The following is a 27,247-nucleotide window of genomic DNA, read 5'->3' as shown; positions in this document are numbered from 1 at the left end:
AAGAAGACAAAACACTCCTTCTACCATTAGGAATAATAGGTTTTATTAAAACAAGCATATTGTTTCATATGAAATAAAAAGTCCCCTCACTGTCCGGCTATTGAACTCATTGCTCTCTGGAGCCCTCCTGCATTGTTGCCATAATTATTACCATCAGTCATCAATATGGACATCTCTGACAAGCCAGTAGGTGAGTGTAGACATGGCAGATCTCACTACAAATCCATGGCAATTCTGTAGCAAAAAACTATTTGCATGTGGTACCTGTGGGTTTTGCTGAAGATTGTGCCTAAAATTCACTGCAGATTTCATCCCTATACACTGACATTGTAAATCCGCTCTGAAGATCCATGGGGTTTCTACAACAGAATAAGCATGCAGTGGATTAAATAAAATGCTCCCTTTTCCATTCCGAAAGCTTTCAATAAATATTAATAAAAAAATTTAAAACCCCTCTACATGTATTGTACAATTTGCTGTACAGTAGATTTGCAAATAATCTGCCTGGATTAAACATTATATAGCCTTTTCTTGCAAAAATATATATACTGTACCAAAATATAGTGATATCCCTTTAAAAGGGGTGTTTCACCGTTATGCATCTGCAGGGTAAGGGATACCTGTCTGATCATTCCAGAGGTTGGACCCCCACAATCTGAAAAATGGGGATCCAACATGACCACAGCTCCTTTCATTCTCTATCTGCCACAGAGCTGGACTGGCCTACCGGGATACCGGGAAAATTCCTGTTAGGCCAGCTGTTCTCTTCTGCCAGAGCGCTTTACTAGTCTACCTCTACTAGTTGCCTTAGAGAATGAATGGAACAGTGGTGCGCATGGATACTGGCAACTCCTTTTTGACAGAAGACTTGGGTCCCCATTCTTGAGATTGTGAATGGTCCTAGGGGTCTGCCCCTCCCCTTTTAAAGGTGGAACAACCCATTTAATCTTCTATCCTATAGTAATTCTGATGTTATAGCAGCAGATCTTGTGCTAGTATTTTAACCGTCAAACAGTGAAGCTTTATTGACAGAATAAAACTGATACAAGATAAATTGGAGAACAGGTCGAAGGGCCAAACAAAAATATAACAACCAGGTACAGAGCAGTCATAGGTAAGGCATATCAATGTATCAAGACATGGTCATTGTCACGATTCGGCTTCCAGGTAGTGGATCCTCTGTGTCAGCGAGGGATTGGCGTGGACCGTGCTAGTGGACCGGTTCTAAGAGGCTACTGGTTTTCACCAGAGCCCGCCGCAAAGCGGGATGGTCTTGCTGCGGCAGTAGCAACCAGGTCGTATCCACTAGCAACGGCTCTACCTCGCTGACTGCTGAGAAGGCGTGGGACAGAAGGACTAGGCAGAGGCAAGGTCAGACGTAGCAGAAGGTCGGGGGCAGGCGGCAAGGTTCGTAGTCAGGATGGGTAGCAGAAGTTCAGGTACACAGGCTTTGGACACACTAACGCTTTCACTGGCACAAGGCAACAAGATCCGGCAAGGGAGTGCATGGGAGGAGGTCAGATAAAGGCAGGGAGCAGATGGAAGCCAATTAAGCTAATTGGGCCAGGCACCAATCATTGGTGCACTGGCCCTTTAAGTCTCAGAGAGCTGGCGCGCGCGCGCCCTAGAGAGCGGAGCCGCGCGCGCCAGCACATGACAGCAGGGGACCGGGACGGGTAAGTGACCTGGGATGCGATTCGCGAGCGGGCGCGTCCCGCTGTGCGAATCGCATCCCCAACGGCCATGACAGTGCAGCGCTCCCGGTCAGCGGGACTGACCGGGGCGCTGCAGGGAAAAAGACGCCGTGAGCGCTCCGGGGAGGAGCGGGGACCCGGAGCGCTAGGCGTAACAGTACCCCCCCCCTTAGGTCTCCCCTTTTTTTTGTCCGGTAACTGCCTCCCCTGGAATGAGGACACCGGGAAAGAATGCGGGGCTTCCTCAACGGGAGGCAGTACAGCAGGAGTTGGAATGGGGAGGGAGGGCAGAGGGTGAAGTTTGGCACGGGGCAGGGAGACACAAGGACGGGAGCCATGAGGGGACACAGAGGCTTGCCTGATGGGACTGGGAGGGGGGGAGAGGCACTTCCTGTGGCAGGCAGAGTCCCAGTTCTTTATCTCCCCGGTGGTCCAATCAAGGGTGGGGGAATGAAGCCGGAGCCATGGCAGACCGAGGAGGACCTCAGAGGTACAGTTGGGGAGAATGAAGAACTCAATCCTTTCGTGGTGGGGTCCGATAGACATCAGGAGGGGTTCTGTGCGGTAACGCACGGTGCAGTCCAATCTGGCTCCGTTGACCGCGGAAATGTAGAGCTGCTTGACGAGACGGGTCACCGGGATGCTGAATTTATTAACAAAGGACTCCAAAATAAAATTCCCGGAGGCACCAGAGTCCAAGCAGGCCACGGCTGAGATGGAGGAGTTGGCTGTAGGAGAAATCCGCACGGGTACCGTGAGACGTGGAGGAGCAGACTTGGAACCAAGAGACGCCACACCCACGTGGGCTGGGTGCGTGCGTGCGTTTCCCAGGCGTGGAGGACGGATAGGGCAATCCACCAAGAAATGCTCGGTACTGGCACAGTAAAGACAGAGATTTTCTTCCCTACGGCGATTCCTCTCTTCCTGGGTCAGGCGAGACTTATCCACTTGCATGGCCTCCTCGGCGGGAGGCCCAGGCGTAGATTGCAACGGATACTGTGGGAGAGGTGCCCAGAGATCTAAGTCTTTTTCCTGGCGGAGCTCTTGGTGTCGCTCAGAAAAACGCATGTCAATGCGGGTAGCTAGATGGATGAGTTCTTGCAGATTGGCAGGAATCTCTCGTGCGGCCAGCACATCCTTGATGCGACTGGATAGGCCTTTTTTAAAGGTCGCGCAGAGAGCCTCGTTATTCCATGATAACTCGGAAGCAAGAGTACGAAATTGGATGGCGTACTCGCCCACTGAAGAATTACCCTGGACCAGGTTCAACAGGGCAGTCTCGGCAGAAGAAGCTCGGGCTGGCTCCTCGAAGACACTCCGGAGTTCAGCGAAGAAGGCCTGGACTGTGGCTGTGGCAGGATCATTGCGGTCCCAGAGCGGTGTGGCCCAAGACAAGGCCTTTCCTGAAAGAAGGCTTACTACGAACGCCACCTTAGACCGTTCTGAAGGAAACAAGTCCGACAACATCTCCATATGCAGGGAACACTGAGACAAAAATCCACGGCAGAGTTTAGAGTCCCCATCAAATTTGTCCGGCAGGGACAAGCGGAGGTTAGGAGCGGCCACTCGCTGCGGAGGAGGTGCAGGAGCTGGCGGAGGAGATGGTTGCTGCTGTAGCAGAGGCAGAAGTTGCTGTAACATGGCGGTCAACTGCGACAGCTGCTGTCCTTGTTGGGCAATCTGCTGCGATTGCTGAGCGACCACCGTGGGAAGATCAGCGAGACTTGGCAGCGGCACCTCAGCGGGATCCATGGCCGGATCTACTGTCACGATTCGGCTTCCAGGTAGTGGATCCTCTGTGTCAGCGAGGGATTGGCGTGGACCGTGCTAGTGGACCGGTTCTAAGAGGCTACTGGTTTTCACCAGAGCCCGCCGCAAAGCGGGATGGTCTTGCTGCGGCAGTAGCAACCAGGTCGTATCCACTAGCAACGGCTCTACCTCGCTGACTGCTGAGAAGGCGTGGGACAGAAGGACTAGGCAGAGGCAAGGTCAGACGTAGCAGAAGGTCGGGGGCAGGCGGCAAGGTTCGTAGTCAGGATGGGTAGCAGAAGTTCAGGTACACAGGCTTTGGACACACTAACGCTTTCACTGGCACAAGGCAACAAGATCCGGCAAGGGAGTGCATGGGAGGAGGTCAGATAAAGGCAGGGAGCAGATGGAAGCCAATTAAGCTAATTGGGCCAGGCACCAATCATTGGTGCACTGGCCCTTTAAGTCTCAGAGAGCTGGCGCGCGCGCGCCCTAGAGAGCGGAGCCGCGCGCGCCAGCACATGACAGCAGGGGACCGGGACGGGTAAGTGACCTGGGATGCGATTCGCGAGCGGGCGCGTCCCGCTGTGCGAATCGCATCCCCAACGGCCATGACAGTGCAGCTCTCCCGGTCAGCGGGACTGACCGGGGCGCTGCAGGGAAAAAGACGCCGTGAGCGCTCCGGGGAGGAGCGGGGACCCGGAGCGCTAGGCGTAACAGTCATGTCAGCATACAAACATAACAAAGAGTACAACAGGAGTATAAACACTGTAATTACAAAGATAATACAAATCCCCCCCAACTGCCAGCTACCCTTGCTAATGACAGTGCAACAGTCCCTCCATTGTGTAGTTATGAGAGTCGAGCCGAGATCAGCCTCGCAGTCCAACAAAATTTGAGCTTGGCATCCGGTGGAGGAGCATTAAATTGAGCGTATAACAAGGATAGTAGACCGGACATACCTGGTCTATATAACATATGGCGTTCAAAGGGAGTAGGTAGAAATAAGGCTCCCCGAGAAAGCCCAGAATTTTAAATGATAAGATCTGTCATGCCCTAAAGTGTTCCTGACCAGGGATGTTGTTGATGTAAGGGAGTATAGTTGGCGCTATACAGGGATGACCATTTAGGTGTGATACGTAGGCCCAGGTAAGATAGTCCTGAGGAAGCATCCCTAAACCCAAAATTTAAGGAGATCAAGTCTTGTGCTGGTATTTTACTTTGGATTTTACTTCATTCATGTTTTGTCACTTACGAAGGATAAAGGGGGGATATTCAAAGCTGAATTCACAGGGTTTTTTTTTTGTGCACCAGTTTGATTGAACAATTGGTGCGGCACACATTTTCTAAATATTTTTGCCCTGTGGCTTAACTCAAAAAATCGATAGTATTCACCAAATTAAATAGGTGTTAACTATCCCTCCTCAGAGGTGGTGTAAACTGAGCACACGGTGTAACATGCGTCAGATTTTCAAACCTCTGAACTCTGAATGTGGCCAAGTATGTGGGTCAGGCCCAGATCCCAAACCTGTTCCATACACCCTTAAAGGGGTATTCCAGAAATAAAAACAAAGGCATTTTTTGGCACCCTCCTAGTCTCCACTTTGGGTGTGGTATTACAACTTGACTCCATTCACTTCAATGGAACTGAGCAGCAGAACCACACCCAACCTAAAATAAACAGCAAGAGGTCTTTGAAAGAAAAAAGGCCTGTTTTTTTTATTCCTGGAATACCCCTTTAACGGCACTAAGACAAAAATATCATGGGTTATTTGGGTTTCATCAGTTTCATAAATTTTAAGAGAAGCATGAAACACTGACAGGTTCCCATGTACAAAGATGTATCATTCACTGTAAAATGCTGTGGCATTTTTAGACTAATCATAGTTATAACACAGGCTCCCAGCCACTGCGGGCGGTCACCAATGGCTTCTCCCTGCCCCACCAGCTCTGATCGATAGAGCTCCCTTTTTTTGGGGGGTATAGGAAAAAATCTGTCAGTGGGGTTGGTGGGGCAGGAAGAAGTCACATTGGACCACCCTGGGAACTGGGAAATCATCCCTGACTACTGTTATAACTAGGATCATTCAACACAGAGGAACCAATGACAGGATCCCTTTAAATGAAGAAGTGGGAAGAAGTCCACTGGAGATAGAACAACGTTGATTTCAGCACAATGCTGCTCTAAGCCTGAACTCAACATTAGGAAGTTAACAAGACCGGACAAGACGATCCCGCTTCTTCATTGCACGCTTCACTGCCCCTGCTGATGCATGCCAGTTTGTTGATGGCTGCACCCTGAGTATGATCTGCCAAAGACTATTTATGGTGTTATACTCATATCACACCCACAGGTGAGCCCACACCTATTTTGATACAGTTTATAACCTTTTTTTTTTTTTTTTAAAGGCTTTATTAAGATTTTGCAATAAACAAACAACAAACAGAGAGCAAGGTCAGCCACAACAGCTGCTCACTACACCAAAAGAACCACATGTCTGGTGGAACAGAGAAACACACATTGTAAAATATAGCTGTAATCAGTCAGTCCACAACGCAGGAATCAGGTGCTCCTATTCCGAGCTACACAAATGCAAAGGAGCATAACACGCCCAACAAGACATACACACCAAAACACACAAGACAAACAAAACACCCTGTGCTACACCCCCAACCGCAAGCATCACTGCCTAGAATAGGCAAAATGAGTAATTTACGGGACAGCAGACCGCCCGCGATCCACAGAGGCCTCCAACATCAGCCAGGGAAGCCACATTTTATTAAACTTCATAGGGAATTTACGACTCATAAAAGGGCCTTGTAAAGGAGAACATACTTGTTAAAGGGGTTATCCAGGTATAGAAAAACGCAGCTACTATCAGAAACTGCTACCCTTCTGTCTCCAGGTTTGGTGTGGTTCTGCCCCCTGTGCCTTTATACAGTAATAATTCATACAATAATTGGCAAAGTGATTGGTACAGCTCCAGCTCCACCAATCTACTTTACTGCATCTGCGCCCAGAGGTTGGGCCCGGAGATCTGATGCATTAGTGTTGAAAATCTGAGGCTTGCGCCAAGATGCCCTATGCTAATGACTCTGGTGCTGCAGGACTCATTAAGTCGCTATTCAATTGTTTGGCAGATATTCAGGCCATGACTGCTTCTATAACCAGAAGGAATCATTATCCACCACAAAGTGTTGTGCCAGGGTGTGAGAATGGAAAGGTGTTTTAGAGATCTCTTATCTGGCCTCGCCAGTGGTTGTATCCAGTGTTCCTACTCCGGTTCCCCCTGCTGGCTTTGTTTACTTGGCTGCAGTGATGATGTGCCCCTGTACCCATGTCACTGCTGCAGTCAATCACTGGCCCCCGTGGTCTTATGTCATACACCGCTTTAAGCCAGACAACCCTATGTTTTGTGACAAAAAAAAAAAAACTCAAGCCTTTAAAGGGGTACTCCACTGGAAAAAAATGTTTTTTAAATCAACTGGTGCCAGAAAATTAAACAGATTTGTAAATTACTTCTATTAAAAAATCTTAATCCTTTCAGTACTTATCAGATCCACAGGAAGATCTTTTCTTTTTGAATTTCCTTTCTGCCTGACCACAGTGCTCTCTGCTGACACCTCTGTCCATTTTAGGAGCTGTCCAGAGCAGAAGCAAATCCCCATAGAAAACCTATTCTGCTATTCTGCTCTGGACAAAAGGATTAAGATTTTTTAATAGAAGTAATTTACAAATCTGTATGACTTTCTGGCACCAGTTGATTTAAAAAAAAAAAAAATCAAAGGGGTGCTCCGGGGAAGTTAATAAAAATAAAAATGCCCCAAAGCCACCACAATACCTGTTCTGTGTCCCCTATAGTTATACATGTGATTTTGCCAGCTTCTGTGGCCCCTGTTGTCTCCTAAATATTATGTTGTGAAGCCAAAGCCCTAGACCAGACAAAAATCATGTGGTGTTTGTCTTCCAGGAGGGTGGTGTTTGTCTTATTGAGGGGTTTGCAAAGAGACAATTAGGAGCAAATAATGACGTCTTTCTCTCACTCTCTCACTATGTAAGTGACAGCTGAAAGAGGAAAACTGCTCTATATAGCTAATGAAGAATGATATTTAGACAAATAGTTTTTTTTTTTGAGAGGGAACGGATGGGCTATTGGTTTGGTTCCCCGGAGTACCCCTTTAAATGTGGCCGACTTACTGAAAAATAGCAGCACTTGACCTATTGTATCAATGTCTTCTTGACGTTCTGCTGGGTACAATCCTCTCTCCTTTTCTTCATTGTTTGTGGACGGTTTAGTCAGCAATTACTAGCGTTCACCTATTATTATGAACAAACAGCGCCTTGCAGATCCAATGCTTCAAATTTTGCATATTGGTTCCTAAGGTGACAGCTTCAAAAGGAAATTAGATTTTATTGTTCTTTATATTACATTCATGTATTTGCTCATATCAGTATTTCCCAGCCAGTGGGCCTCTAGCTGTTGCAAAACTACAACTACCAGCATGCCCGGACAGCCTTTGGCTGTCCGGGTATGCCGGTAGTTGTAGTTTTGCAACAGCTGGAGGCACATCTACTCACAGAAGAGATATTAAAGTAGGCAAATGCAGCTTCTTATACATAGAAACAGGATGTTATACACAGAAATGGGATTTAGTTTTTTTTAACAAATATATTGTATTGACTGCTGGAGTCACTGATCTCCAGTGTCCTCCAAAATTATATTACTACGTCTAATATAGATATCACTGTGGCGGTAATGGAGGATTTTATGGCTATTAACTGCAAACAAGATGCAAAAAAAATGAAAACACAGTCATATTATTTTAATCTAAATCCCCATTGGGGAATATCAGTTTTGGCATTGAGGATTGCTATAACTTTATTAAGAAATCTCAACTTTGCATTTTAAGGGTAGGTCACATCTGCCGTACTTTGCTGCATATTTGCTGCTGCGTAGTTTCCTACCCATTGAAGTTATTGGGTAGCAAAATGCAGATAATTTTGCTACCCATTGACTTTAATGGGTAAAAAAACACGCAGCAGCAAAAACGGCAAGTGTGACCCTACGCCAAAGGGAACTTGTCATCAGTTTCATGCTGCCTAAACCACGGGAAGCTTGAAACACTAACAGGCTTGCCCTCTGTTCAATAATGTATATTTAAGGACAAATACAGGTGTTCCCCGCCGCTGAGGACCCCCGCAATCTCCGTGATGATTGGCAAAGCAAGCCACCATTCACGTCTATGACTGGCAAAGCCCCCTCCATTCACGTCTATGGGAGGAGGCATGATGGCTATGTACTAACCATTACATCCCCTACCATAGACATGAATGGAGGGGGTGTGGCATGACGTCACGAACGCGGAAGCTGCAAACTTCTGTGTTCCGGATGCTGCCGCTGCCCGCCCGGAGATCGCTGGGGTCCCCAGCGACGGGAACCCCGCGATGCAACATCTTATCCCCTATCCTTTGGATAGAGGATAACTTGTTTCAAACAGAGTACCCCTTTAAATATGGTTATAAACTAGATGAGTGCCCATGGGCACCTACTTATTCAAATCCTTCTCTTTTGTACTCGTAACATAGTGGGTATGTCCTGGAAAGATACGGTGGCTCCCCTACTTTCACGAATGATCAGTTTGGGTAAAGGGGTTATCCAGGAATAGAAAAACACAGCTAAATTATTTCAAAAACAGCTCCCCGTCTGTCCCCAGACTGTGTGTGCTATTACAACTTGTCTCCATTTACCACAGGGGGCATTATTACTGTATAAAGGTACAGGTAGTGCTGGGCGGTATGACCAAAAATGCATATCACAGTATTTTTGTGAGTTATGGTGGTTCCACGTTATTTAACGGTATGTAACAGAGATGCGGGCCGCCGGCGCTTTACATGAATGAGATGCAAGCCGCGGTACTTTAAATGAATGATATGCGGGCCGCCGGCGCTTTAAATTAGTGAGATGCGGCCGCGGTGCTGGAAACTATTAAGTTGAGAGCCGTTAGCTGTCACTTCCCCCTGCAAGCGCTAAAAGAGATCCAGGAGAGATTCCGTTCATAAGAAGAGGTGAGCGTTACTTTGTGGCACTCCCTGCTGTCCACAAATAAAAAAAAGTATTTATTGTATCAAAATGGGACAACATAATTTGAGAGTCAGAATACCCTACTTGCCAGGTGTCTTTTTATGATCAGGATTTCCCCTGGATCTTCTCTCAAGTTTGACAAACCACTCCAGCCCTTGGAGATTAAGGGTGGGAACACACTATGTTTTGGCCCCCGTTAATCATGCCGTTGGCATCCTGCCTCAGACGGGAGGCCGAAGTATACTGTTTACAGCGCTGCAAACCCCATTCAGTTAACTAGGTGACTCCTTTCGGGACGTGTGCACTATTTCAAAAACGCAACAGCCCCTGTCATGAGTGCTTTTTTTTTTAAATATCTTTTTATTAACGGTTTTATAAAATTTTACAAATATCTGCCTCAGGGCATACCCTGAATCTGGCTGAATCAAAAGCATAAAATATAGACAACATAACACCCCACAAGACAATCAATCCCACAGCTTCGGGGTAGACCCCCTCAGCCCAGATCTGAATCACTAGGAGAACAAAAGCCTTAGCTTGTAAAACCAATAGCAAAGGGCAACATGCGTGCCTCTAAAGGATCAAAACTTGAGTGTCTGCGAAAAGAAAAGAAAGAAGGGGAATGAATGAGGTGGACCCCCCATCTACAATGCGATCAATACTAGACCCTGTAGTAGTGTCCATAAACCACTATACCCCGCCCAGCCCCTTACATCAGTCAGGTATCCGCAGCCTGCCCATGTAACCCGAGAGAGACCTAGACAGGTACCACACCGTATCCCTGAATGGAGTCACAATACGGACAATTTCCTTATCAGAGAGGAAAGTGGTTATATACTTGCCCCACTTCCTAAAGAAACCCTTTGTCGATTTGTCTTTTGTCCGTGAGAATTCAATATGATCCATATGCATGTAGCGCGTCATCTGGGTAAGAACCTCAGTCTCTGAGGGCATCACTTGTGTTAACCAGTGAGAGAGTAAGCATCTCTTGGCTACCAAGAGAAGGGTATGTAATAGCAAGGGTAGAGGCGAGTCCTCCGGAGCCACATGCAGAAGGGCTATCTTGGGAGTCAGAGGGATAAACATGTGCAGTCTACGCATCAGAGGATACACCACCGTCTTCCAAAATCTCTGAGTCAGGCTACAAGTCCACAAACCATGCATAAGGTCCGATCTAAATTCCCCACAGTTCGGACAATGTTCTAACCTGTCAGGGTTGTCGGGTGTTCTAGGTAGTGTAAAGCCATACGTGGCGTGATGCATTATCTTAAATTGAGTCTCCCTCCATACTTCGTTTGACACAGCCCTCCGCAACCCAGCCCAGCCCTCCAAAATAGGGATCGTTAGAGCAGATTAAGAAAGTTTCCTCTCCCAGTACGAGAAAAGAGGGGTACGAACGACATCACCACCTCTCGATCCCAGATATCTATATAAGCAGGAGAGAGAGTGTATGGGCTCAGACAAGGAGACAAAACCGTCAAAGGAGGTATGGGTATGTTCTTTAGACAAGTCAATAAGTCGCGGGCGCAGAAAGGCCATCACCTGGTAATACGGCAGGTAATGACCCCCAGACAAACCGCACCTCTCCTGAAATTCAGGGAAGAGCAGGTAGCGGGGCTCCGTATCGTGCAGCAGCTGTTGCACCCTAAGGATCCCTTTTCTCCTCCAGCTCACGAACATACCATTAGACCGACCCGTAGGTGAACTCCGGCAGATCCCATAGCGGCAAATGCTTGCTAACCGAATAGGATAGCCCTATCATTTCCCTGCACCGCTTCCACGCTTCTATTGTATCTCTGAAGAGGACACTCCTCCTTATATTAGCAGGAATAGCGGCAAATCTAGAGTGTAACTGTCACGATTCGGCTTATTCACCAAAGAATCCAGAATAAAATTCCTAGAGGCACCAGAGTCCAAGCAGGCCACGGCTGAGAGGGAGGAGTTGGCAGAAGAAGAAATCCGTACGGGCACCGTGAGAAGCAGACTTCGTACCAAGAGACGCCACACCTACGTGAGCTGGGTGCGTGCGTTTCCTAGACGTGGAGGACGAATAGGGCAATCCACCAAGAAATGTTCGGTACTGGCACGGTACAGACAAAGATTTTCTTCCCTACGGCGATTCCTCTCTTCCTGGGTCAGGCGAGACCGATCCACTTGCATGGCCTCCTCGGCGGGAGGCACAGGCGTAGATTGCAAAGGATACTGTGGGAGAGGTGCCCAGAGATCTAGGTCTTTTTCTTGGCGGAGCTCCTGGTGTCTCTCAGAAAAACGCATGTCAATGCGGGTGGCCAAATGGATAAGTTCTTGCAGGTTGGCAGGAATCTCTCGTGCGGCCAGCACATCCTTGATGTTACTGGATAGGCCTTTTTTAAAGGTCGCGCAGAGAGCCTCGTTATTCCAAGATAATTCGGAAGCGAGAGTACGAAATTGGATGGCGTACTCGCCTACTGAAGAATTACCCTGGACCAGGTTCAGCAGGGCAGTCTCGGCAGAAGAAGCTCGGGCTGGTTCCTCAAAGACACTACGGACTTCAGCGAAGAAGGACTGGACTGTGGCTGTGGCAGGATCATTGCGGTCCCAGAGCGGTGTGGCCCAAGACAAGGCCTTTCCAGAAAGAAGGCTCACTACGAACGCCACCTTAGACCGTTCTGTAGGAAATAGGTCCGACAACATCTCCATATGCAGGGAACATTGAGACAAAAATCCACGGCAGAGTCTAGAGTCCCCATCAAATTTGTCCGGCAGGGACAAGCGGAGGCTAGGAGCGGCCACTCGCTGCGGAGGAGGTGCAGGAGCTGGCGGAGGAGATGGTTGCTGCTGTAGCAGAGGCAGAAGTTGCTGTAACGTGGCGGTCAACTGCGACAGCTGCTGTCCTTGATGGGCAATTTGCTGCGATTGCTGAGCGACCACCGTGGTAAGGTCAGCGAGACTTGGCAGCGGCACCTCAGCGGGATCCATAGCCGGATCTACTGTCACGATTCGGCTTACAGGTTGTGGATCCACTGTGTCAGCGAGGGATTGGCGTGGACCGTGCCGGTGGACCGGTTCTAAGAGGCTACTGGTGTTCACCAGAGCCCGCCGCAAAGCGGGATGGTCTTGCTGCGGCGGTAGCAACCAGGTCGTATCCACTAGCAACGGCTCAACCTCGCTGACTGCTGAGAAGGCGTGGGACAGAAGGACTAGGCAGAGGCAAGGTCAGACGTAGAAGAAGGTCGGGGCAGGCGGCAAGGTTCGTAGTCAATATGGATAGCAGGAGATCAGGTAACACAGGCTTTGGACAACACTAAACGCTTTCACTGGTACAAGGCAACAAGATCCGGCCAGGGAGTGCAGGGGAAGTGAGGTGATATAGCCAGGGAGCAGGTGGAAGCCAAACAGGCTAATTGGGCCAGGCATCAATCATTGGTGCACTGGCCCTTTAAGTCTCAGAGAGCTGGCGCGCGCGCGCCCTAGAGAGCGGAGCCGCGCGCGCCAGCACATGACAGCCGGGGACCGGGATGGGTAAGTGACTTGGGATGCGATTCGCGAGCGGGCGCGTCCCGCTATGCGAATCGCATCCCCGCCGGCAATGTCAGTGCAGCACTCCCGGTCAGCGGGTCTGACCGGGGCGCTGCAGGGAGAGAGATGCCGTGAGCGCTCCGGGGAGGAGCAGGGACCCGGAGCGCTCGGCGTAACAGTAACAATGCAGGGAGGGACCAGGGGGCCGCCAATTGTCCCTCCAGGTGAGTTTTGGAGAACCAGGAGTCACCCCTCAACCAATCCACACAGTGTCTAAACAGGCTTGCTAGGTTATAGGATTTTATATCGGGGAAACCCAACCCCCCCCCCCCCCCTTCACCCTTGAGAGCACCAACTTGCATAAGGCAATCCTAGAATGGCGGCCGGCCCATATAAATTTTGTGAACGCAGTAGTCAACAATTGGATATCAGCACGTTTAAGCAACATTGGAATATTTTGCATTGGATACAGCAGCTTAGAGAAACTGAGCATCTTGAGCAGATGACACCGTGCGAGAAGAGGTAGAGGGAGCGTATTCCAGCGACCAAGTTCACCCAGTATCTTATGAAACAGCGGGGGGTAATTTAATGCATTCAGAGAGGACGGCGTTCGCCCCACCCATATGCCCAAATACTTGAACGACGTCCTACACAAGTTAACCACTCTCGGCAACTCCTGACTCCTCAAGGCTGTGTGGGCGGGGGAGAAGTCAAAAAGCACACTCTTGGAGGCGTTAACCTTAAGTCCCGAGACCTCCCCAAAGTCCTCCAACACTGCAAACACGTCATCTAGGCGCCCGGCCTAGGGTTAGCCAAGAATAAAAGCAGGTCATCTGCAAACAGGATATGGCCTATTCTCTGACCCCCCCCCCCCCCCTTCTTTGAGCGATCTAAGCTTTCTCGAGAGGGGCTCTATGGCCATATTGAATAGTAGGGGGGAAAGTGGGCAGCCCTGTCGAGTACCCTTCTGAGGGGCAAACGCTGACGAAAGGAAGCCAGTAGTATGGATTCATGCCCTAGGAGCCTGCACATATCTAAGGAAAGGGCCACCAAAACCCATACGATGCAGGACTGCCCATAACCAGTCCCACCTTACGTTGTCGAAAGCCTTTTCAGCGTCTATGGACAACAAGGCTGTGGTGGGGTGGCCATGGGGGTTCTGCTGAATGTCATCAAGTAGAGCCAAAACAGTGCGAATGTGAGTCACAGAAGAGCGTCCCTTGGTAAAGCCCACCTGGTTGGGTAGCAACAGTTTAGGCAGAATGCTCGCAAGCCTATCCGCTTGGATTTTGGAGACTAACTTTAAATCCACGTTAATCAGGGAGATAGGCCTGTATCCTCCCGGAGTGGACGTATCTTTCCCTGGTTTGGGGAGCACTTTAATGTAAGCCACGTCGGACTCTGCTGGAATACCACCACTGTCAAATAAGAGCTATATAAGGAGAGTAGGGTAGGTGAGACTTCCTTGCTCAGTATTTTGTAAAAGTCACCCGAAAACCCATCCGGCCTGGGGGCCTTCTGAGACTGGAGATTCTAGATAGCCTCTCCCAATTCCTCCCCGGCTATCGGACGTCCCAAAAGATCCCTCTCCTCACCAGTCAGCGTCGGCAAAGACGTTTGGTTTAACCACCGAGCGAAATTTGGCGAGGGACCCTCTTGGCAAGAGTACAAGTCCTTATAGTAAGACTGAAGAATATCGTTAATACGTCTCGGGTCCCTTTGGGGTGCCCCAGACGCGTCTCGTAGGGTGGTAATCTGAGTGAACGGGAGGGTTCCCTTGGCGAATCTGGCTAACAACCTGCCCAGTTTGTTACCGAATCGGAACAACGAGGCTTCAAAATGCAATCGTTTAAGGTTATCCCTCCGTTCAATCCAATTATCATAAGCCGTCTTAGCAGACAACCATGAGCTTTTGGCTTGAGGAGACGGGGAGTCGAGAAAGGACGTGTAGGTCTGTCTCAGGGTAGCGCTCAGTGATGTCAATTGTCTAGCTATAGTCTTTTTTAGGGAGGATGTGTACCCCATTATTCTCCCTCGCAAGACCGCATTAGCAGTGTCCCATAATAGTTGCGGATTCGCAGCGTGTCCTGCATTGTCTGTCATAAATTCCCCCCACCAACCCTTCAGGAGAGAGTGAAACCGTTCATCCCGGGCCATGCTGGTTGGGAAGCGCCATAGATAGTCCGTGCCCCTAGGCATGGAGTCAGCGATCCACACCACCAACGGAGCATGGTCCGAGACCACCAGATCCCCAAACTCCCAGCTCTCAATACGGTGTTGTAAATGATGGGAAGTGAAGCAGTAATCTATCCTGGACCAGGATTCATGAACGTGAGAGAAGTGGCTGTATTCCCTACCGTCAGGGTGTTCCAGTCTCCACGTGTCAACCATCCCCCGGGAAGTCGCCCACTCAGCTAAACCCTCGTCTTGTCTCCTAGGGCAAGGGGGCGGATACCTGCTACTTCTCTGGTCCTCCATGACATTATGAACTGCGTTAAAGTCTCCCAATATCACCATGTGAGTACTGTCACGCTGCGCCATATCAGCCGCCATATACATTATAAATGTCAAACTCCTCCCCAGCTACCCTCAGTCGAATCACACACCGCCGTCCCTGAGAGTCATGATGTGAGGACAAGACGTCACACGTGAAATTTTTATGGAGCAAGATGAGTACCCCTGCTTTCCTTGCCACAGCAGGAGAACCTTCTACCCTTCCCACCCACCACTTGCGCATCCTGTGAAAATCCGCCTCCTCAAGATGCGTTTCTTGTAGTAAAGCCACATCAGGCAACAATTTTCTCAAGTGGCGCAAGACCCGACTATGTTTCTGGGGGGACCTAAACCCCTTCACATTCCATGTTACTAATCACATAAAAAAGAACAGAGAAAGGGAATAGAGCGAGGCAAACAATCGAGCAGCAGATCCCAACAAATTTGTCCCCTAACCCCCCACAACTGGACCCCATATCCCCTTGCATCAACAGAATCAACCACCAGATTAGGCGGGAAGCACAGCACCCCCTCCACTCCTATGCCCCTAGTCACCTTCTCGACTTCCGCATTGCCATAATGTGAAACAACCATCCTGCTTAATTGCCACACCCTCTCCCCCCCCCCCCCCCATCAACCACTAATAAATGAAACAGCTCTGGCCATCTAAGGTGCCCTGAGAACAGAACGTCACAGAACAGGTAATATCCACTATGCGAGACACATGTCGCCCGCCCCCTTATGAAGATCAATAACTGAACGGACCCCCCGCAGAGCAAAACCGGGAGCTAAACCGCGAACCATCCCCTGACCGGTATATAAGATTAAAGCGCCCTTAAATGCCACAGCACCTGCCCATCTCGCTGCCAACAGAGGAATGCTACAGAACCCACCGTGGAGTGAAGGACCAGATAATCCCTACCATGCGTGATAGAACAGCTACCCCACCAAGTACACAAAAGTTTAAATATAACATAAACAGCATATGTGAAAAAAAAATTTCCCCTTCCCCCTTTACTTTTCTTCCCCCCCTAAATCTTTTTATTATATTCCCCCCTCCCTACGCCCTCCCCCCGCCCCGTGGAACAGTAAACACTGCCAAAATACGAACCTCTTACCCCCCCCTCCCCCCGTAAGACATAACCCCAGCATAATAAACAATCCCCCCCTCCCCTCCACCCTCAACCAAATAAACTGCAAATGAGAACACTTATCACAGCACAGTAGGTATGGCAAACGACAGCAACAGAGTGGTCCGGGAGGGAAAACATCAATTCAACCCCTTCAGCGTCCTGAGCTAGGTGGGGAGGTCCACAGAGACATCAAAGGAATCATCCACCATCTTTACCACGATCTCCTCCGCTGGTCCTTCGGCAGCAGAGGTTTTCGGGCCTCCGAGATCCCCATGCCTGAGAACGGAGCTGCTTCAGGATTCAGGTTGGCATCTAGAGGCTGCGGTGAGCTGCTCCTCGCCACGGCTCCAGAAGAGGGGGAGTGCGCGGCGATAGGCCCTGGCTGTGCGGGTGATCCAAGATGTCCGACAATCCGCTGCTGGCCGCCTCATAGGAGTCGTAGGTCGCACACTTGCCATCGGGGAAAAATACTTTGAGAGTAGCGGGATACAGCAAGGCAAATCTGATCTGTTTCCGGTGTAAAGCAGTGCAAAGTGGGGACATGGCCTTGCGCTTTTTAGTAACCTCAGCGGAGAAGTCACCAAATATGAGTATCTTTGCCCCCCCGATGATTAGATCCTCCCTGCGGCGACGAAATGTCCGCAGCACGGCTACCTTGTCCTGATAATCCAGATATTTGGCTATCACCTGGCGGGGACGTGGTCTGACAGATGAGCCCTGAGAGTTCCTCAATTCAGCATCCCCTCTCAGATCTGAGCCGAGTCTGTGCGCCCGTTCGACCTTACAGGGCCGGGGCATCCCCAGGTGTTTTGGGAGCAGGAATTCGCAGAGATGCAACAAGTCCACCGCAGGGACCGATTCTGGAACTCCGACCAACCTTATATTACTTCTCCGCGACCTGTTCTCTAGGTCATCCACCTTTTCCCACAAGCGGCGACACTCTGCCTCCAGGGAGGACATTTTGGGCCCAGACGTCATAACCTTGTCCTCCACAGCCTGAATCCTATCATCCACTGCCGAGATGCTGGCGCCATGTTGGGTAAGTGCAGACCGAAGTTCCGGCAAGGCCGGCTTCAGCGTCTCCGTAAGGGTGTCTTTGACTCGCGGCATGATGCGATCCGCCATAGCATCGGCTAGTGTCCCATAGTCAATGCCCGGTTGCTCCTTAGCTCCATCAGCCTCCATCAGTCCAGACAGCGAGGGCGCCAGGGAAGCCGCTCTACTGGAAGCGGGAGAGGAGGCCATGCTGGATCTGTCGCTGCGGCTGCTAGCACGGGGAGTTTGGCCACCTGTTCTCTTCTTGTCGTATCATCCCATCGGAAGCAGGTACCGTTCCATGCAACGGGCGTGCTCACCCCCCGACAGTAATACTGTGATAGGCACCAGGAATGCAGGTATTTAGGCCGATTTAGGGAGAGCAGGAGAGGAGCGAGGTCTCCGCGCGTCCTGACCGCATGGCGCCGGAACCAGAAGTCCGTCATGAGTGCTTTTAAAATAGCACATGTGTCCCGAACAGAGTCACTAGGGGTGACTCCATTCGGCAGCAGAAGTGAATGGGGCATGCTGCTCCCATTAACAGTAAACGTCGGCACCCTGTTTTCAGCGAGATGCCGACAGATACGATTAACAGGGCGAAAATGTAGTGTGTTCCTACCCTTAGAAGTGGGCAGCACCTAAATGGTGCAATGTAGTGTTGTGCCCTAGTGAGTGCAATGCTAGAAAGTGAGAGCATTACCTTTCTTACTCATTCATTTTTAGGAATTAAGAGGAAACGGCATATATAGCACACTATTGTGTTCTTCTTTTTCATATTCAGCATATGAGTTATTGTACATTTGTATTACTGTATTCAAGCACAGGGAGCATTATTTTTGTTTGGGGCACAGGGGACATTATTACTGTATAGTGGCATTAATTCTGCATGGGAACACTATGGGGCACTGTTACCGCTATATGATCGCTGAATAGGGCTGCACACCTTCACTAAATTCTACCATGTGTATACCCTTGCGTCAGGTGATGCCGGTTTGTGTCGCAAGGTGTTGCAGGCGGCAGTGGCTCAGTCTTCTGCCCGATTCTGAATTGTTTTTTTTTCCCACCCTGAGGACTGCTTTGGTACATCCCACGGTCTCTGTCCCCCCCCCCCCCCCACCCCCCCCCCACCCCCCTAATGGAACAGAGAAAAGTAGATTTTTTATGCTTACTGTAAAATCTCTTTCTCGGAGGATCCATTTGGGGGACACAGCACCCACCCATTACGTTTGCTGCTATGGTTCGGTTTTCTGTCCGAGGTGTTGTTTTTGGTTGTTTTTGTCTGGGTCCCTTAGACACCTTCTTGTTTCTTTCTCTGTCTGTACTCTCCTACAGCTATGGGACTAAACTGATAAGCTCAGAGTCAGTAGGCGGGGTATATCCTGCCAGGAGGGGCCAACTTATTTTTGTATGCCTAATGTCAGCCTCCTAGAGGCAGCAAGATATACCCACGGTCTCTGTGTCCCCCAATGGATCCTTCCAGAAAGAGATTTTATGGTAAGCATTAAAAAATCTACTTTTTTTTATAGACATCGTGACTCATAAAAAAAAGACCACTAGGGGTCCCCATACCATCCAGAACATAATCCTGTCTAGCTACAGCATCATCTTTGTCTCAGCTGAAGCACAGGCTGGGGCAAAGTCCAGTAAGTGAGGGTGTTACTAGCACTCCTCTGTGCTCACTCCTGTCCTGTTTATTGGACTCCTGTCTAAAAACAGAGAGGAAGGAGTAACAGAGCAGGCTGCAGTGATTGGAACAGAGATTTGTGAGCCAAATATAGAAGCTAGACACATAAAAAAGACATATAGAGCATCTGCATGACCTAGTGAGTAACATATAGAAGCATCATTTTATTTCTGTGATATGACAGGTCTTTGAAGGGACTAATGTAAGCAGTGACAATCTCTATAGAGCGCTGTGGAATATGTTGGCACTATATAAACTTTGGGAAATAATATATATAAATATATATATATATATATATATATATATATATATATATATATATAGGCAGGATGATATACACTGATATCAGGGGACACTAATAGAAGTAATAAACATTCTACACAGTCCCCATTATACACTTCAGTGGCTTTGTTGCTTTTTCGCAGCATCAATACTGTTATCTTTCCAGCAGTACTCAGCGTGGTAAGAAAATATTATTTTAGCGGCTGAATTCCTTGTGGTCTGAGTACACTTGGATGACTTCCAGGATGTTCGTCTGTGATAAGATTGACAGCTGGTAATCCTCCAGGTTAGGAAGTCTGCAGCTAGAGCTATATGACATATAGGTACTGTTTTGACAGCCGACTTAGAAAATTTCCAGTAATGATATAACTATAAAAAAAAATGTATATCTGTAATTTACTAATATTAGCCTAAAAGAGCATAGGGATTCCTAAATTATATATTGTATTTCTAACATTTAAAGCAGTGTTTTCCAAACAGGGTGCCTCCAGCTGTTGCAAAACTACAACTCCTAGCATGCCCGGACAGCCGAAGGCTGTCTGGGAATGCTAGGAGTTGTAGTTTTGCAACAGCTGGAGGCACACTGTTTGGAAAACACTACTTAAAGGGGTACTCTGGTGGAAAACATTTTTTTTAAATCAACTGGTTTCAGAAAGTTAAACATATTTGTAAATTATTTGTATTTAAAAATCTTAATCTTTCCAGTACTTATCAGCTGCTGTATGCTCCAGAGGAATTTCTTTTCTTCTTGTATTTCTTTCCAGTCTGACCACAGTGCTCTCTGCTGACACCTCTGTCCATGTCAGGATAAGTTTGCTATGGGGATTTGCTCCTGCTCTGAACAGTTCCTGACATTGACAGAGGTGGCAGCAGAGAGCACTGTGGTCAGACTGGAGAGAACTACACAACTTCCTTTGGAAAATACAGCAGCTGATAAGTACAAGAAGGATGCTTCTGCGCATGTGCCGCTTCCACAGTCTAAAATGGCTGCTGCTGTAAAGCTGCGCCACACGCCGCTTCTGGGTGTTTCCTGGAAGCGGCACATGTGCAGTAGCCGCGGATAGTAGCAAGCAGGCAGATGGAGCTTTATGAATATGGATTAGCCAGGCAGATGGAGGTCAAAGCAGTGGTGACATCACACCTTTGGTTATCCGGGCATGCTGGGAGTAGTTTTTCAACAGCTGGAGGCACACTGTTTGGAAAACACTGCTTAAAGGGGTACTCTGGTGAAAAACATTTTTTTTAAATCAACTGGTTTCAGAAAGTTAAACATATTTGTGTATTATTTCTATTTAAAAATCTTAATCTTTCCAGTACTTATCAGCTGCTGTATGCTCCAGAGGAATTTCTTTTCTTTCTGAATTTCTTTCCAGTCTGATCACAGACTGCAACAGCTGGAGACTGCTGAAGTGGCTCTGTAGAAAACAGAACAAAGGCTCAGATTTATTCATTTTAAATCATGTTTGTCTTCAGGGAATTATGAACCACCAAACATTATGTTGCATATACTAAAGTGTCACATGACCCATAGTTTATGAGGGAGTTTTTTTTTATTTTTTTATGTTTATAGCCTAGATTCACCCACAGCAACCAAGCACAGGTCAGCTTTCATTCTACAAGAGCTTGTTACGATATGAAATGTATATAATTTTGACAAATAAATCTGGGCCCATTTTGTGTTTTTGCTTTAAAGGGTACCTCTCATCAAAAAAACTTTTGATATATTATAGATTAATGTATGCAGAATGACTTCACAATTGCATGTTATTAAAAAAAATATGCTTCTTTCTATTTAATTTTCCACTTTGAAGAAATGACCACTAGGGGTCTCCCTACCAGTCCTGGCAGCAAGCATTTCAGACTCATGCTGGAGTCCTAAGCACTACGAGCTGCCAGTCTGCTTTGTTCACAAAGGAGAACACTCAGAGCTGCCAGCCTGCTTTGTTCACAGCCTGTTTGGCTGTGAACAAAGCAGGCTGGCAGCTCTGAGTGTTTAGGACTCCAGCATGAGTCAGAAATGCTTGCTGACAGGACTGATCGGGAAAAATACAATAGAAAGAAGCATATTTTTCATTAACATGCTATAGGAAAGTTATTCAACATTCATTAATCTAAAATATATCAAAAGTTTATTTGATGAGAGGTACCCTTTAACCTCTTAAGGACCCATGACGTATGCATACGTCATGGGTCCCGGTCCTGCGATATAACGCGGGGTCACACGGTGACCCCGCATCATATCGCGGCGGGCCCGGCGTCATAGTGAAGCCGGGACCCGCCTCTAATAGCGCGCGGCACTGATCGCTGTGCCGCGCGCTATTAACCCTTTAGCCGCGCGCTCAAAGCTGAGCCGCGCGGCTAAAAATGAAAGTAAAAGTGCCCGGCTAGCTCAGGGAGCTGTTCGGGATCGCCGCGGTATAATCGCGGCATCCCGAACAGCTGTAGCACAGGAGGAGGTCTTCTTACCTTCTCCTGTGCTGTCCGATCGCCGAAAGAATGCTTCAAGCCTGAGATCCAGGCTTGAGCATTCAATCGCCGAAAACACTGATTGATCCATTCCTATGGAGATGGATCAATCAGTGTAAAAGATCAGTAAATGCAATGTTATAGCCCCCTATAGGAGCTATAATATTGCATTAAAAAAGTGTAAAAAAAATCATTAACCCTTTCAATTATCCCTTCCCCTAATAAAAGTTTAAATCACCCGGCATTTCCAAAAATAAAAAAAACATTGTGTAAATAATAATAAAAATGAACATATGTGGTATCGCCGCGTGCGGAAATGTCCGATTTATAAAAATATACTGCTTTTTAAACCGCTCGTTCAATGGCGTATGCGCAAAAAAATTCCAAAGTCCAAAATAGCGCATTTTTGATCACTTTTTATACCACAAAAAAGTGAATAAAAAGTGATCAAAAAGTCTGATCAGAACAAAAATGGTACCGCTAAAAACTTCAGATGACGGCGCAAAAAATGAGTCCTCAAAGCGCCCTGAACACAGAAAAATAAAAAAGTTATAGGGGTCAAAAGATGACCATTTTAAACGTATAAATTTTCCTGCATGTATTCATGATTTTTTTCGGAAGTGATACAAATTCAAACCTATACAAGTAGGGAATCATTTTAACCGTATGGACCTACAGAATAATTATAAGGTATCATTTTTGACAAAAAATGTACTGCGTAAAAATAGAAGCCCCCAAAACTTACAAAATAGTGTTTTTTCATCAATTTTGTCGCACATTGATTTTTTTTCCCGTTTCACCGTAGATTTTTGGGTAAAATGACTGTCATTACAAAGTAGAATTAGTGACGCAAAAATTAAGCCATTATATATAATTTTAGGTGAAAATTTTTAAGAGTTATGATTTTTTAAAGTTAAGGAGGAAAAATTGAAAATGAAAAAACGGAAAAAGCCCGGGTCCTTAAGGGGTTAAGTTTTTTGTATGAGAGTCCACAGACTCATCATTAATACAAATATATGGCTGGTTACCTAATGCGCCACATATTTGTCGACAGAGTATAGAAAGGGCCTTGTGTTTATCCACAGTGTATGAAGCAAGCCCAGCTTCATTAAAAACACTTAAAGGGGTACTCCGCCCCTGGCATCTTATCCCCTATCCAAAGGATAGGGGATAAGATGTTAGATCGCCGCGGTCCCGCTGCTGGGGACCCCGGGGATTGCTGCTGCAGCACCCCGCTATCATTACTGCGCAGAGCGAGTTCACTCTGTGCGTAATGACGGGCGATACAGGGGCCGGAGCAGCGTGACATCATGGCTCCGCCCCTCATGACATCACGGCCCGTCCCCTTAATGCAAGTCTATGGCAGGGGGCGTGACGACCGCCACGCCCCCTCCCATAGACTTGTGTTGACGGGGGCGGGCCGTGACATCACGAGGGGGGTGGAGCCGTGACGTAACGATGCTCCAGCCCCTGTATTGCCCGTCATTACGTGCAGAGCGATCTCGCTCTGCGCAGTAATGATAGCGGGGTGCTGCAGCAGCGATCCCCGGGGTCCCCAGCAGCGGGAGCCCAGCGATCTGACATCTTATCCCCTATCCTTTGGATGGGGGATAAGATGTCTAGGGGCGGAGTACCCCTTTAATGAAGGAAAAAGAGCTCTCCTGTTGTCTGGGCCCTGGTTTTCTTTTGCATTCTAGGGCCCAACGTGTCACACTTTACTTCACTGAGCTTGCAGACAATGGGCACCAGCAGAATACGCCGGCACTAGGGCCGCTTGGTAATGTGGCGTCTCCATAGATGGCAATGCATTTCCAAGTGAATTCCACTGAAAAAATTGACATGTGTTTGGGGGAAGCCGAAATCAGGATTTCTGCCGCAGGAGTTCCGCCGTGTGCACTGTGCAGCAGAATCCTATTGAAAGTGACTGGATTCTGCTGCAACAGAATTTCTGAGCAGAAGTTTTCAACTGGATTCTGCTCCAAATTCTGTCATGTGAACATTTTTGTTGGGGTGTGTTGTGCGGCGAACACATGCACCACTTTTATAACTCACAATTATAAAAAATTTCAGGCTGGGTTCACACGTCTAAGTTTTTTATGTAATTACCAAAATTGTGTTAAAATAAAAATAAAAACTGTGCAAATCGTAGTTAAAAACATGCAATCTTACTGCGATTCCAGTTTATCTTGGTAAAAACTCCACGGTACCGCAATGTGGTAATACAGCATTGGAACACAGCCTGCGAGATATTTATTTTGTGTGAAACACCACCACTGGTTTGGGAGGGTATATGTCAGGCTCCTCGCATCTCATTTCTGGATCGAACACGTTATGAATCTGTCGTAAATTTTATGTTCCAAAATCTTGGGGCATTACCCACCAAGAAAGAGATAAAATTAATATAACACACAGCAGCAGCTGCGGAGAATGACTTAAATGGGCACTGTCATTAAAACTAATTTTTGCTAAATATTTCTAATGTACTTTGTGTAAAAAAAAAAAAAAAGTTTTCTATGTTTTATTTGTGTTTAATAATGCTGCCACTAGGTGTCTCCCTACTTGTCCAGAGCACATTTCCCCCTATCTCTTTGGACTCCTGCCGGCCCTGCAGAAGTCCAAAAGCAGGAAATTCTGAGGGGGGGGGTGCAGCCTTATCCAATCATAGCTAATCTCAAACGCTGAACTGCTCTGGGCTGTGTGTAGCAGAGTGAGGGAGGAAGTTCTCCCCTGTATGGCTTTAATTGATGTCACGCCTGCTGGGTAACACCCCTTCCCAGTCTGTGAATCTGACTGAGCAGAAAATACAGAGCAATATCAAGGTAGAGATTGAAGTGAGTCTGACTTATTTATTACTATCCCAGTACACTGCAGCTTACATGTAAAATATCGCCACACAGTAACATGTATACTTCATAGCAATATAGAAAGACCCAGTAACATTTCAAAATAGTCCTTTATTTCGTATTTTAAAAAACAAAACAAAAAGAAAAACCTGTAAAGTGAATTGTAGCTAATTGTAGCCGAAGTGAAGGAACAGTAAGGGATAGAGAACACTTACCGCACATGCATAATGCAATAGGATGTGTCAGGTTCCTCCCTGTGGGTTCAGTTTCCTGCCACTTGACCTTGTTTGGATTTGTTGAGAGATCTGGAAAGTTCATGATTGCAAGTAGTAATGTGCAGAGATCATGAATATTCTATGGCTCTAAATGGATATTGTTATTGTAAATTTTCTTTTTTATACAATAAGTAATAATTTTAGGCTACATGTATCTATAAATAATCGTGCAGTTGTTTTATCTGCCAATTTGGCACTGTTTGGGTACCAGTGTGTCGCTGTACATATGCTTGTCCATTCCTCTGCCTCTATGGTTCAGCTATACATTTTTGGGACGAATTAACCCCAATTAATCACTTCCTTTAATAGTGTGACCCCTGTCACAGATTGTTGCATCACTGATAATACTATAATGTGTTATGATACCCCATAATGATACTGTGATACTGTGACTTATAGTGCCTGAATAATAACTCCCTGTAGTAAATGAATTATACCAACAAACAGTAACCAAATACAGTGGTCCCTCAACATATGATGGTAATCCGTTCCAGATGAACCATCGTTTGTTGAAACCATCGTATGTTGAGGGATCTGTGCAATGTAAAGTACAGGAAGTTGTACTCACTTGTCCCCGCCGCTCCGGACCGTCCCCGCTGTCCTGGATGTCGCTCTCCATCGCTGTCGCCGCGTCCCCGGGGTGTCCCCGATGCTCTGGACGTCTCTGCTTCGCCGGGATCGTCGCTCTCACGTCACCGCCATCACGTCACTACGCACGCCGCTCCTATTGGATGACGGGACGGCCTGCGCGGTGACGTGATGACGACGATGGAGAGTGCCGACCATGCAGGGAATCCCAAAGAGGAGCTCCGGAGCCCGGAGGACAGGTAGGAGACCATCACCGGAGCACAGGGGCACCGTAAACGGCTATCCAGCAGCAGCTGAAGCAGTCTGCGCTGCCGGATAGCCGTTTATGCGATGGCCATCGTAGGTCGGGGGGGGGGGGGTCACTGTACATATAGGGGAAATTATTTATGTAGGCACAGAGGGCATTGTCACTGTATGGAGGCACAGGGGGACATTATTACTGAATGGGGCACAGCACAGGGTAAATTATTACTGTACAGAGCACAAAGGCCATTATTACTGTATGGGGCACAGGGAGTCATTATTACTGTATAGAGGCACAACACAGGGGGACATTATTACTGTATGGGGCACAGGGAGTCATTATTATTGTATGGAGGCACAACACAGGGGGACATTATTACTGTATGGGGCACAGGGAGTCATGATAACTGTATGGAGGCACAGGAAGACATTATTACTGTATGGGGCACAACACAGGGGGACTTTATTACTGTATAAGGCACAGAGGGCATTATTATTGTATGGGAAACAGGGGTGTGCCCCAGATTGTTTCTTTAATCCTCGCAATGTCCCAGCAAATATATGTGTTTTTATGACTGAACAAAAGCCTCAATGTAGTAAATGAATAATACCAACAAACAGTGACCAAATACATATAGGGGAAATTATTTCTGTAGGCACAGAGGGCATTATTACTGTATGGAGGCACAGGGGGACATTATTACTCTATGGGGCACAGGGAGTCATTATAACTGTATGGAGGCACAGGAAGACATTATTACTGTATGGGGCACAACACAGGGAGACTTTATTACTGTATAAGGCACAGAGCGATTTATTATTGTATGGGACACGGGTGTGCCCCAGATCGTTTCTTTAATCCTCGCAATGTCCCTGCAAATATATGTGTTTTTATGACTGACCAAAAGCCTGAATGTAGTAAATGAATAATACCACCATACATTGACCAAATAATACTACCTTATTGTCATTGCATAATATCTCCATGTAGTGAATGAAAACCACCATTCAGTGACCAATTAATACCACCATATAGTGAATTATTTATACTGCCATACAGTGACTAACTAATTGTGGCGCCACAGGGGGTGCAAGAAATACCTAATCCCTTTGAGACGCCAGGGCACCGTTAGCCTATACACGGTCCGAGGTTGGAGACAGCTTCTCCTGGGCCAGACATG

General features: G+C 47.5%; 1 long non-coding RNA gene across 1 annotated transcript; it reads right to left on the bottom strand.

The window, feature by feature from the left end:
• Nucleotides 1–238: 238 nt before the first annotated feature.
• On the bottom strand, nt 239–27,247 carry LOC130362771 (uncharacterized). Its single transcript, XR_008891562.1, has 3 exons — nt 27,168–27,247; nt 25,176–25,265; nt 239–359 (listed from the first exon to the last, which is right to left on the bottom strand). It is a non-coding gene; the product is annotated as an uncharacterized LOC130362771 (long non-coding RNA).

The sequence above is a fragment of the Hyla sarda genome, chromosome 3, assembly GCF_029499605.1.
Source record: "Hyla sarda isolate aHylSar1 chromosome 3, aHylSar1.hap1, whole genome shotgun sequence".
Taxonomy (NCBI): domain Eukaryota; kingdom Metazoa; phylum Chordata; class Amphibia; order Anura; family Hylidae; genus Hyla; species Hyla sarda.
Note: the sequence above shows the minus strand (reverse complement) of the source record. Positions and strands in the feature narration are given on the sequence as shown.